Source organism: Momordica charantia (assembly GCF_013281855.1).
Source record: "Momordica charantia cultivar OHB3-1 chromosome 4 unlocalized genomic scaffold, Mcharantia_2.0 BLBB01000004.1, whole genome shotgun sequence".
Taxonomy (NCBI): domain Eukaryota; kingdom Viridiplantae; phylum Streptophyta; class Magnoliopsida; order Cucurbitales; family Cucurbitaceae; genus Momordica; species Momordica charantia.
In genome coordinates, this window is record NW_028275162.1 from 27,753,136 (window position 1) to 27,765,150 (window position 12,015).

The following is a 12,015-nucleotide window of genomic DNA, read 5'->3' on the forward strand; positions in this document are numbered from 1 at the left end:
TGACATTTTGTTGATATTTTTCATATTTTGTCGATTTTCTTTAACTATGATAAATGTCTATTTACTCCTCATGTCAATATCAAACTCATAGAAACATGATGTGGACGTGTTGATGGATATTTAAAACCATAATGTTCAAATCAATTTTTTTATATTAAAAAATAAATTTAAATACTATTTTATTACCCATACTTTCAACTTTAGTTTATCTTGATTCATATAGTTTCAAAACGTCCATTATGGTCCCAATGCTTTCAATTTTTATTCATTCTAATTTTTATACTTTTAAAACGTTCGTTTTGGTTCTTGTATTTTAAAAGAGTGACCATTTTGATTCTTTCATTTTCTTTTTTTGTTTTATTTCGTTTTTATTTTTTATCTTTCGAACAAAATTTTAGCATAACAATTCACTCACTAAATTTCTTGAAAGGTAGTTCTTAATTGTATTAAAGGGTTTCCATTGTGTATAAAATTTGTATTAAAACTTTACAAATAGGGACAAAAATTGTCACTTTTTAAAAGTACATGAACTAAAACAAACGTTGACAATACATAGACTAGAATGAACAAAATTTTAAAAGTACATGGACAAAAATGAATATTTCAAAACTACAGAGAACAAAATAAACCAAAATTGAAAATGTTGACCAAAATAATATTAAACCTAAAAAAATAAGAATAATTTTACTTTTGACTAATAGAAGCTATCTATTGGTTGAGCTGGGATCACTTATATATTTAAGTTAGGACAAAGTTAGTTGACTTTATAATGTATATTTATGTGTAACTATAAAGTCTTATTAAAGAGCAATTAATAAGATGCCCTATTTCACCACACACTTGTTGCTAACTTCTTCATGCTATATCAACCTAAAGAAGTTTTGTGTCATAAATGTCTTGCCTTGTAGCATGCTTGTCTAAATAAGGATGTTTTTATGTCTGAACCTCAGTATTGAATGACACTCTCGTCCCCATTTTAAAATTTTCAATAATCTTTAATATAGCGCGTCAAATAAGTTCATAGAATTTGATTTCAAATGTTTCTCTTTCATTTTCTAACCTCGTTGAATTTCACTGACTTTAACGTTGGTTCTTTATTGTTCATAATATTTGTGGGATCTTCTTTACCTTTTATGTGGAAGGTATCATAATAATCACATGCATTGATTTGTTTTATTTTTGCCATTTTCAACTATCACTTTTCAAGATAAATCAAAAGGTGTATTAACTATAAAAGATCGGTTTGGCGGTAGTCAACGATTAAAATGTCCATATTCAAATTTATAGAGAGGTCTACTGACACATTTTTTTTAATTACTAAACTAATTTAACTCATCTCTTTATTTTTATATTAATTCTCTTTAGTCTCTAAATATTCAAATACTCAATTATAGAGAACCTTAAAAATATATATTTTAGTATTTGTCGTTCCATTTGTTTTCTTAATAATTTAATAAAAATTTTGAAGCATGTTTTTAGCTTAAACACTTTACTAACCCCATATAAGTTCAAACAGTTGCTCGTATATCACATACTTATGATATCACATGAATGAAGTCACACAATAAGTTTTACCTTCAACTTTAACATATCATTAAATACTTTTATGCATCCCCGAAAATTAAATTGAGAAAAAAGTTTTCTCCCTTAGATTTGATGGGTGTCCTCTTAAATTTTTTTATTAACTTTTCATTAAAGAATCATAAAAAAAAAAAGAAAAAGTTATTTTCACATGCAATCAATAGATTAAAAAAATAGAAAGACTTGTTATCAAATTGACAAGGCTTTAAGAGAAAAACATCACTAAGGTTTGACACAAAGTTAAAAGCGGTGAGACAATTTATTCAATCATCATTCTTTTTTATTGATTTACTAAGCTAAGGCTTTATCATTAGTTATGGTTTGGTTACCACTTAAATTAATAAAGTTCCATTCGAATTTCTTTCATTTAAATTAAGTTTGATAAATACTACTTTTAGTAATGTATTTTTTTTATCTTGCTATCTAATATTTACTTTTTAAAAACGAAGGATGTTTGGGGAAGAGAATACCCTGGACACGTGGAGGACCCCTATTGGTGCTCCAAGATGACTCATGAGTCATGCCCAGCTCGGACAGCCGAGATCACCACCACTAGCGTTGATAGATGCTAAGTATGAGGGCCGAGGTGAACCTGGCCGAGGTCCGACCTACCGGGAAGCTCGGTGGGGGCCGATGTGAGCTACTGTCAGCGGCGTGATTATCGGGTATAACCGTCTGTCCCGAGATTACCGGGTGTAACCGTCGCGTGATTAGCGAGACTACCACCCATAAGTAGAGGACCTCACTCCACGATCAGGTACGATGATTTCTGACCTCGAACTAAACTGGGAATCCGACCTATACTGACTTGATCGTCGGAGTGCTCACCTTTTTGTGCAGGTCCGCCCAAGTATTCAGATCGGTCCGGGGGTCGAGTTCGAGCTGCAATATGAAATACACTGTTGTGCATATCCTTGCATAAATAAAGGAGTTTTCAAAAAGTAGTTTTTATTTTTAAAATAGAACTAAAAATATAAATGTATTTTTAAGAAAGGTGAAACGGAAAGCTGTGAGCCTACTAATATTATTTTCAAAATCAGAAAATTGAAAACAAAATAATAGCAAAGGAGAGACTAAGAAAAAGGTAAAAATTGCAACTCATGACGTAGGTCTAATGCGACGAAATTGAAATTTGAGCCGAAAGTTGAGCGTAAAAATCGACTCACCTTTGTGGATAAGAATTGAAAGCAATGGCACAAAGGTAAGAAGGAAAAATGGAGGAGGGTAAAAAGGGAAGAAAGAGAAGTGGAAGAGAAATGGGGAAGAAAAGAGCAAAGTGTGAATATCAGGAGAAGAGAGAGGAAGAGAAAGACAAATGAATGAATAAAACAGGCGCACGTGGAGAGAGGAGCCACACGTGCACAATCATCACTCTTTTCTCTGATAAGATAACGACGTCAAAGGCCTAAAAACGAACCCTTTTTTCTTCTTTTCTCTCTTTTTTACCCCTCCCTCTTTTCTTTTTCCTTTTCATTTTTTTACCTTTTCGATATAATACAAAAAAATAATTATGGGTCCAATCCAGTACACAGAGTTTTTCTTTTTTATTCAAGAAAATTATATTTGGAATATTTTTTATTTTTTTATTTTTTTTTCTTTTTGAAAATGATGTTCGGTGAGGCAAGAAAAAAAATGGTAAAAGTTAGATTCATTGAATCATGAGCTACAAAGGGACTATTATTTATTTATTTAAAAATATAGTGTTGCATGTGTGGGTTGAGATTTAAATTTTTAACTTATATTTTAACTTCTTGTGAAGACGGTAAAGTGACTATTAATTGATATCTTATAAATAATTTAATTTATTCTAATCTTTAAACTTAAGTTTTTCTTGTTTAACGGATGATTTAATCATGTTTGAAATAGCATCTTAATCTATAAACCCAAGCTTTTTGATCCATTGGTGGTTAATCATATTTAAAATTATCTTTATAATTAGTGATTCATCAGAATGATGCTAGTTTAGATCGTGTTTTTCAACTTACGTAATTCATGAGACTTCCACATTAGTAAAATAAATGTGTCATAGGTGTTGGGAGACTAGAACGCTTACCACGTGAATCGAGCTCCCTCTCAAGGAAAACAACACGTGCCCAACTCAGAGGTCAAGAAAGAAGTCTTGAGCTCCCGTGAAAATCCCATGGCCGAGCATAGGTGTATGGCATATCCAACGACCTGTACGAGCAACAGCGAACGACAAGTTACCTTGCCCACGAAATAGTAGAATTTCTGACAGGACAGGTAACTACTCATTCCCCCTATAAATACACCTTCAATTTCACTCAATCATGTATGCAATTTTTGTCCGAAGTTGATCTGTCCAACTCGAACTCAAACTAATTTAAATGTCAGAGTGTTGTACCTATTTTTGCAGGTCTCGACACAGATCACTCTACGACACTTGGACACAGATTTTCACATCAACAATAAGACTTTTTTAGTCCAATAAATTATGGGGTGAATATCTTATCTTCTATGTTATCTCAAGTTCGCTGAACTAAGTTTAGAGTTGGTAAAGAGTTAAAATTGTAGATCAAAATCCTCAATTTTATTATTATTAAATAAAAAAAAGTAATTTAAATAATTATTAAAAAATAGAAAGTAATTAAAGTGGTGTATTATTGCTCTAATGGCCTAGTATAGGCATGTCTTGCGCCGTCCTACCATAAATTATATTGATATTAGTCTTCATGTTTCTAATCCTTTGACTTTTAACTTTATCATTTATAATTTTAATAATATTTTTAGTGACTTTTAAAAACTTTGGTTTTATTCATTAAAAATCAAAATAAATTAAAACCCCTATACTACCCCCTCAAAACATTTATATTTTATTTCCCTTGAATTAGGAACATTCTTCCCAAGGATGTTAAAATGTATTAGTTCATGTATGTTCTTTTTTCTTCTAATCAACGTCAAATCAATATATCAATTTAAAAAAATATTAAATTCAACAAAAAGAAATGGACCTTTCAAATAATTCAAACTCATAAATTGCAAAAACAAAGGAAAAACAAACAAAAATAAAACAACCATCAATCAAATTTCTTTGAATACTTAAAATTGAATTCATTGATTTTACCAAGTATATATTTCTTTTCAATTTAAAATTATACCCTTAGTTGTAGTTTCTATCGATAATATATGGCGCTTGACTAGGTAACTATTTGATTTAATTTCATTCAAATCATTAAGCTGCTTCATATACATTCAAATTAAATAGTCAGAATATTCGAATATCTTATTCATTTTCTATAATGAAATAAAAATTTAAAATCTATAAACAAGAAATCTATCAAATTAAGATCAAAATCTAATATAGTTCAACTGATCAAGACATCAGTCAAAAAGTTTAAAGGTTCGAATCTCCACCCCACATATCGTTGAACTAAAGAAAATAATGGACCAGAAAATTAATTCAGACATTTTATACCATGATAATACATACAAAGAGAATAAGACAGGCTGGAATAGTAGAAAAACTGTTGAAATGTACTGTTGTGGATAGAAGAGAGCTATAGCAAAAGGGCAAGTTTTGAATTTTAACCACTTGTTTTAGTTTTTTGATAAAATGTTCTAATTATTGGCTAATAATGAATTTCAATCAATCTACTTTGATGAATGAAGCCAACTATGACAAGTCTCCCTGCCTTTCCTGGTTAAAAAAAAAAAATCACATCTTCATTCAAAGAAAATGAAAGAAAATGGACAACAATAATAAAAATATTGACACGATGACGGATATTATGTCTATATTAGTGATATCTTATTAATATTTTTTATTATTTATCGATTGTTTTACAATACCATAAAAACATCGATTTATTTCTCATGTTGATGAAGAAATCAATGATACATAGAAAATCGAAATGAATGATACATAGAAAATCCACGTGTCGACATACTTTTAATATCCTGCATGACAGAGAGAGAAAATGAAAATAAAACTATAGAAAAATGAAGACGAATCTAGTTTTATTAAAAGGGGGAAATCCACCCAACCAACAGGAATGGGAATATGAAAACTTATGGGAAAAGGGGCGATTTTTTTTTTTTCTAAAGTAATTTTAGAAAGAAAGAAAAATAAAAGAATACAAAATAGTATTGTACACACGTGTGCATGTGCATGTGACAGAAAGAGAGAGATGGGTGTGATTTGTGAAGTCAATAATTAAGAGAGAAAAAATAATGGCAGAGAGAGAGCAGAAGAGAACAAAAAAGAGGCCCTCGTGCAACTGGTTGTTTGAATGTACATCACAACTTTTTTCTAATATTTCACTGTTTAGGTTTCTTTTTTTTTTTTCTTTATTATTTATTAATCAACAAAACTCAACCCAACCAAACCCGACCCTACCCGCATGTGTGCCTCTGCCTCGACATTCCTCTTCCTCTTCCTTCTGTCTCTCTAAAGTTGTATCTATTTAATCGATTCAAGTTTACGATTTATTACTATCTCAAAGGCCCATAATTTATAATTCCATATGTATCAATCTACAATTATTGCTAAACTAAAAAGTATGTCTACATTTATATTTTCAAGTTCCGTGCACATCCTCTTTGATAATACTCCTATCATTGACCCATCTCTATCGCCCCTTTTTTTCTCACTTCTCAAAATATATATTAAAATATTATGTACCTTTTTTCTTCTCTTTTTGAAATTGAAAATTTTTAATTTTAATTTCTAATCAATCCACACATCAGATCATGTCGGCAATGCCCCCCTCAATAATATTATATAATATATGATATTTCAACCAAAAAATAATCCAATCCACTTATTCAAATCTACCTTCCTATTTTCTATTTCATTTTCAAAATTCATTACCCAGAGCAAATTAAATCTTAAAAACAGTGAACATTAAATAACATCCTATTTGTCACCCTATTTCTACGTCCGATCCTATTATATATGTTTTGTCTCTCCATTTACCTCCCTGCCGTTACCATGTCTACATCTCTACTACTGTTTAAGGAAAAAAAAGGTTTGATCCTTAATTATCATATGATTATTTGTTAAATTCGCGTTGCAAGTGTTTTTAAACATGCGACTTTAATATTTTCATGATACATTTAGATCATTTCTGTCTTTTGAGATACGCGTTTATATTATCACACGTCCTTATTAGTATTTTTTTCTTTGTTTATATCGTGCTTTTAGTTGTTTTGGAATCGGATTCTCTTGGATGACAAGGGATTTGCATCGATTGTGACGAGGTAGCTGATTATTTGTGACGATCTAATTTGGCAATACGTTTGATAACAATGATTCTTTTCAATTTAGTACGACGTGTGATTAGTTTGGTTAAACTTATGGTTCTTTTGACATGTTTGTGTTTGTGGTCACCTTCTAAAGTAGTCTTTATGTGTTTTGGAAGCTACTTAATTAGCATCAATTCTTGTTAGGTTGGGTAAATTGTAACTCGTACTATCGTACGATCTTGTTTAATTATATATATATATGGAACATTGTTTGTATAGTTAGTTTAACTATACCTTTCAATATTCTCAACTTTTAAGATAAAACTTTTATGTCTTGTCCTTTGATAATCAAGTTATCACATATATTTATTTGTTTATTGTACATAAAATTGATGTTTAAAAACTTAAATTTATCGTATGTGATTGGATTATTTATAATTTGTAAAAATGAGTGTTTAGTGTATGAAAAATAGATTTTATAAGTTTGAATTCATTAACGAACTCGTAGTCTCTGTGGGGTAAACAAATTTTAATAATAAAATATAGACTTGACTTTTCAATCTCAAATGATATAAAAAAAATTTGTATATTTTTTTTCTCGAGAGAGCTATAAATAATTTTGTATTGAATATTGTGTTTTAAGTTAATTATATTGTAGATAATAGCCTTGCAAGCTAATGTTGACTACTATCATTGTCTTAAAAAAATTATAATTTTTTCCTACAACAATTTTTATGATTAGAATCATCTCTTTAGCCTTAATAAATGCATCTCCATCCCTTTCAATATAAAATCCTTTTTTTTTATAATAGAAAAATCCAAGTATTTAATTCTGTTTTTATATGTTCTTTAAACCCACATCATTAGTTGATATTTGCAACGAAAATCTTTCTAAAACAGAATTTATTGAATTACTAAACTATTTGGTAATCCTTTTGTTTCTTAGTTTTATATTTTTTAAAATTATGCTTACTTTTTTAATTTTCACCTCTCTTTAAAATTTTTAGTCAAATTTCAAGAGCAAAAACAACTTTTTCTTCTTCAAAATTTGACTTAGATTCAAAAATTTTTTATTAAAACTATATAACAAAACAAATAAATATAAAGTTAAAAACAAAAAACGAGTTATGAAGTGTAATCTATTCAATTTTTTTCCTAAAAAAAAAAACTATTTTGAGTTGTTTCCTAGAAATTGATTTTTTATTAAATTCAATTAGCCATGAAAACTATTTAAATTGAGAGATGAACACTTCAAAAATGTTTAAAATGAATCTCAAACGTGACAATTTCCTCCACATCTCCAAATTCAATATAGAATCAAAATATTAGAAAATGCTTTCTCATGAACAGTAATTCTTGACTTTTCAAAACAACTTTTTTTTCCCTCCTCCATCAGGCTGAATAGTTTTCTTTTCTTTTCTTTTTTTTTTTTTTCCGAGAAATGGGTAGAAAATTTACTACTTATAAGTCATAAAGAAAAAAAGGAAAATAAAGAAGAAGAAGCAAAAAAAAAAAAAAAAAAAAAGTGAGATTTTGATAATTGTGTCAAATCCCTTTCTAAGGGATCTCAATGGATCCACCCTTTTGTTCAAGTCGCCATCCGTTCCAAATTTTAGTGCCACCTCAAGACAACAAAGTCGGCTTCATCTCAAAAAAAAAAAAAAAAAAAAAAGGGTGCAAGAAAATAAAAGATAAATTTTATTTCAGTTTTGGAATTTCTTCTTTTGGTTCTTATATTTTAAATATGTTATCTTAATTTTATAGCATATAATGGAATAATTTTTTGAGAAAAATATTTTTAATTGAAGCGCTTATTTTTCAAGCACTTTTAGAAGAAAATACATTAAAATCCGTGTACTTGTAATAATCGAAATAAGAAGGAATCCGAATGTTATTTTTCTTTTTAATGTTGTTTACTAAACATTTTATAAAATCAAAATAAAAAATTCATTGATATTGCTTACTAAAACTGGTAAGGGAACTAGAAATCAAATATTTAAAAAATAATACTAAAAATTGTATTAAAAAATTTCAATTAATTAAAACCACTTTTCACTTCCAAATCACACTCTCAAATTTTACATATTTATTTTAAAAATTAGCCTTGTTTTAGGAAATGTTTCAAACATTTAAGACTAAATTTGCTAATTCTTTTCAAAATATGAAGACAAACAGTTTCCATATAATCAAATCCCTAAATCATACATAAGAGCTCAATCAATCATTTCTTTCAAATGTTAGAATAAAAAACAGTGACCTTCCAATTATTTAATTTCTTATTCTATAATTTATATTCTCTACAAATGTCCTGGTTACGTGTGAAGGCGCATTAACACAAATACGACAATAAGAAAGGTATAACACAAAATTGTGTAAACTATAAAAACGAGTCAAGATAAATTGTCTCACACTAACACTTCCGCATAATAACTCTATCAAAGACAATTTGATTATTTGAATAACTTTCAGTATATCTATTATAATTTTGACTGTCCTGTCCATAAATAACCAATTTGGCACAATTTTGATCTTTATTAAACTCACAAAAATTTACATGATATTCTATAGATTTATATTTAGCGAGTTCGGTATCAAATTCCAAAAAACAATGATTCAAACAATACAAAAATTGATCGATAAAATTCAAAACTAAGGAGCATATAAATGTGTCATTTTGAAGGCTTAACGTGTTGATGGGACTGATGAACATCATGTACACCTACTGTACGGAAGCCGCCATGCCCCACACCCTCTCAATAACTATTTTCAATGGTGTGTGTTATTACAACAAAACAACACCATCATTTCCACACCTCCTTTGTTTCACTGTTCGATCCCCGCTTCCGAAGTTTGTCGTCTTTGCCCAAAGGGAAGCGTCGGGCGACTTTCGAAATTTCTTCTTCCATGAAACATCGTCGGGAAGACAATAATTTTGATGTCTTGGAAAGTTTTTCACTCATCAATATCGCAGCAGCTATGCCTACTTTTGATTACCAAAACCAGTCATGGAAATTTTAGTGATTTTCATTTTTCTTTTTGTGGGTATGTTGTTGTGAATGAATTCATAGGATAGCTTCAAATTAAAGGAAGAGAAAAAGCATATCACTTTGGTAGGAATAGGGTTGGAAAATGAGGCACAAGTTTGACATTTGGAGGCATATCTCATAGGAGAAATGCATGGGCAACTTTACAATACCATCCCTCAGGTTTAGGTTAAGATTGAGATTAGAAAGGGAAAAATATAATTTGGTTAATGAAGTTCGAAAAAATAACTTATTTCGATACTTTATAAACTTTGAAATTACAAAATATACGATTTAGTAATACCTCATTTTTTGTGTTAAAATTTATATAAATAGAATCTCATTGTCATATTCAGATAAATCTATGTGCTTGTCATGTACCAAAAAGTGATGAAATTTTATTTTTGAAATTTATCGATGTGGAGATCTCATTTCTTAAATTTTAAAACTAAGAAATGTATTTGGGAAGGAGTGCAAATAATTATTATCAAAATAGTTTTCTAATAATCCGAGGAAAAAAAATCTACTATGCAGATACTAAAATTTATTACATGTTTATGTCAAGACTACATTAATTACCCTGGATTACATACCTAAATTAAAATTACATTAATTACATTTCTTCCTGAAGAGATAATTACAAAATTGCAAATGTGAGAATAATTAATACAAAAAAGTCTTCTAATAATCCAAAGGGAAAAAATCTACTATGCAGATAGTAGAGTTTATTACATGTCCAAATTAAGATTATATTAATTACCTTTTAGATACTATAGTGATTAGAATAGAAGGAAAAAAAAAAGAAGAGATAATTACAAATTTCACCCAATTTATAGATTTATAAATCATACCATCTTAAAGAAGTTTAAGGAAATTAATACATGTGACTTATTCTAAGCGTGGTTCTACAATTTTTTGTTAAAGTTAAATAGTAAAACTTTAGGATGAATATGAAATAAAAAATTTTACAAATCACACAAAATAATATTTAGAATTATAAATTATAAGTGTGATTTATAATGGTTTAAAAGGCATTTGAACTTTTAGCAAACCTTTTTGACCATCATTGAGGCATCAATGTCAAGGTTTTGCCCTATGATTAATAACTAAAGTATTTTTCTTTTTAGTAACCCAATGTATAATTCTACATTATTATATAATACATCTTATTTTCCTTCACTAATCAATTGAATAATTAGCCCTCATAAACCTCGACACCTAATCATACCAACATTAAATAATTTATCGAAAAAAATATCAAACATGTTGGTGTATATTTAATTCCATTCCTAGAACTATGTGAATTTGTATTTTTAATATAAAAAGATGTGTAATACAATAATTGGTTCCTATATGATTCATCTCGGTCCCTGTACTTTTAAAAATAGACTATTTTGATATCTATTTTTGTCTTTTTTTTCGATCATAATTTTAACATGACACTTCACCCATTAAATATCTCAAAATATAGCTATAAATTTGTATTGAAGTATTCCTATTGTTTATAAATTTATGTTCAAAATGAACTAAGGTCAAAAGTACAAAACACCCAAATAGTTTTTTTATTTGAGAATTGGAACACAAACACAAAACAAAAGTAAAATCAAATTAAAGAAACTTCATGATCCAAGAAATGCTCAATATCCTCACGAAGAACACGATGTAACTCAATTGGAGCTCTGGTGATTGCCTCATGAGCCTACCGAGTTACCATCTTTCGTCTACAATGAGTGAAGTTCACCTCTCTCAGATGCTTTGAAAGATGGACGATTTTTGTTACCCGATTACCAAGATAGTATTTAAACCTTAAAATTACTTTAAATTGATGTCATATGTATTTAAAATGAGCCCCGGAAGCCATCTCAAACTCACTCTTAATCAACCAATTTTAGAATCTAATATAATATATCACTCTGTCCAAAAAAGGGGTCCTAAACTTTCCTCTCTCTCTCCTCCATTTGTTGTGCAATTTAAAAGAGAAGTGGTGGTGCAGTCCACAGCTTTAGAAGTGGAACAAGGGGCAGTCCAATAATCCTCCTAGTTCTAGTTACAAACTTTCAGTTAGAATTGAACTATCAACTTAAAAACAAAAGTCTCTCTCTGTTTCTCTTTTTTGACATCACATGGTAACCTAAGAGAGGCTGTCTTGTAGTGGATGATGTAAATTCCATTAGCAGAAGCAGAGGTTTTGTGTTTTATGTCTTATGTC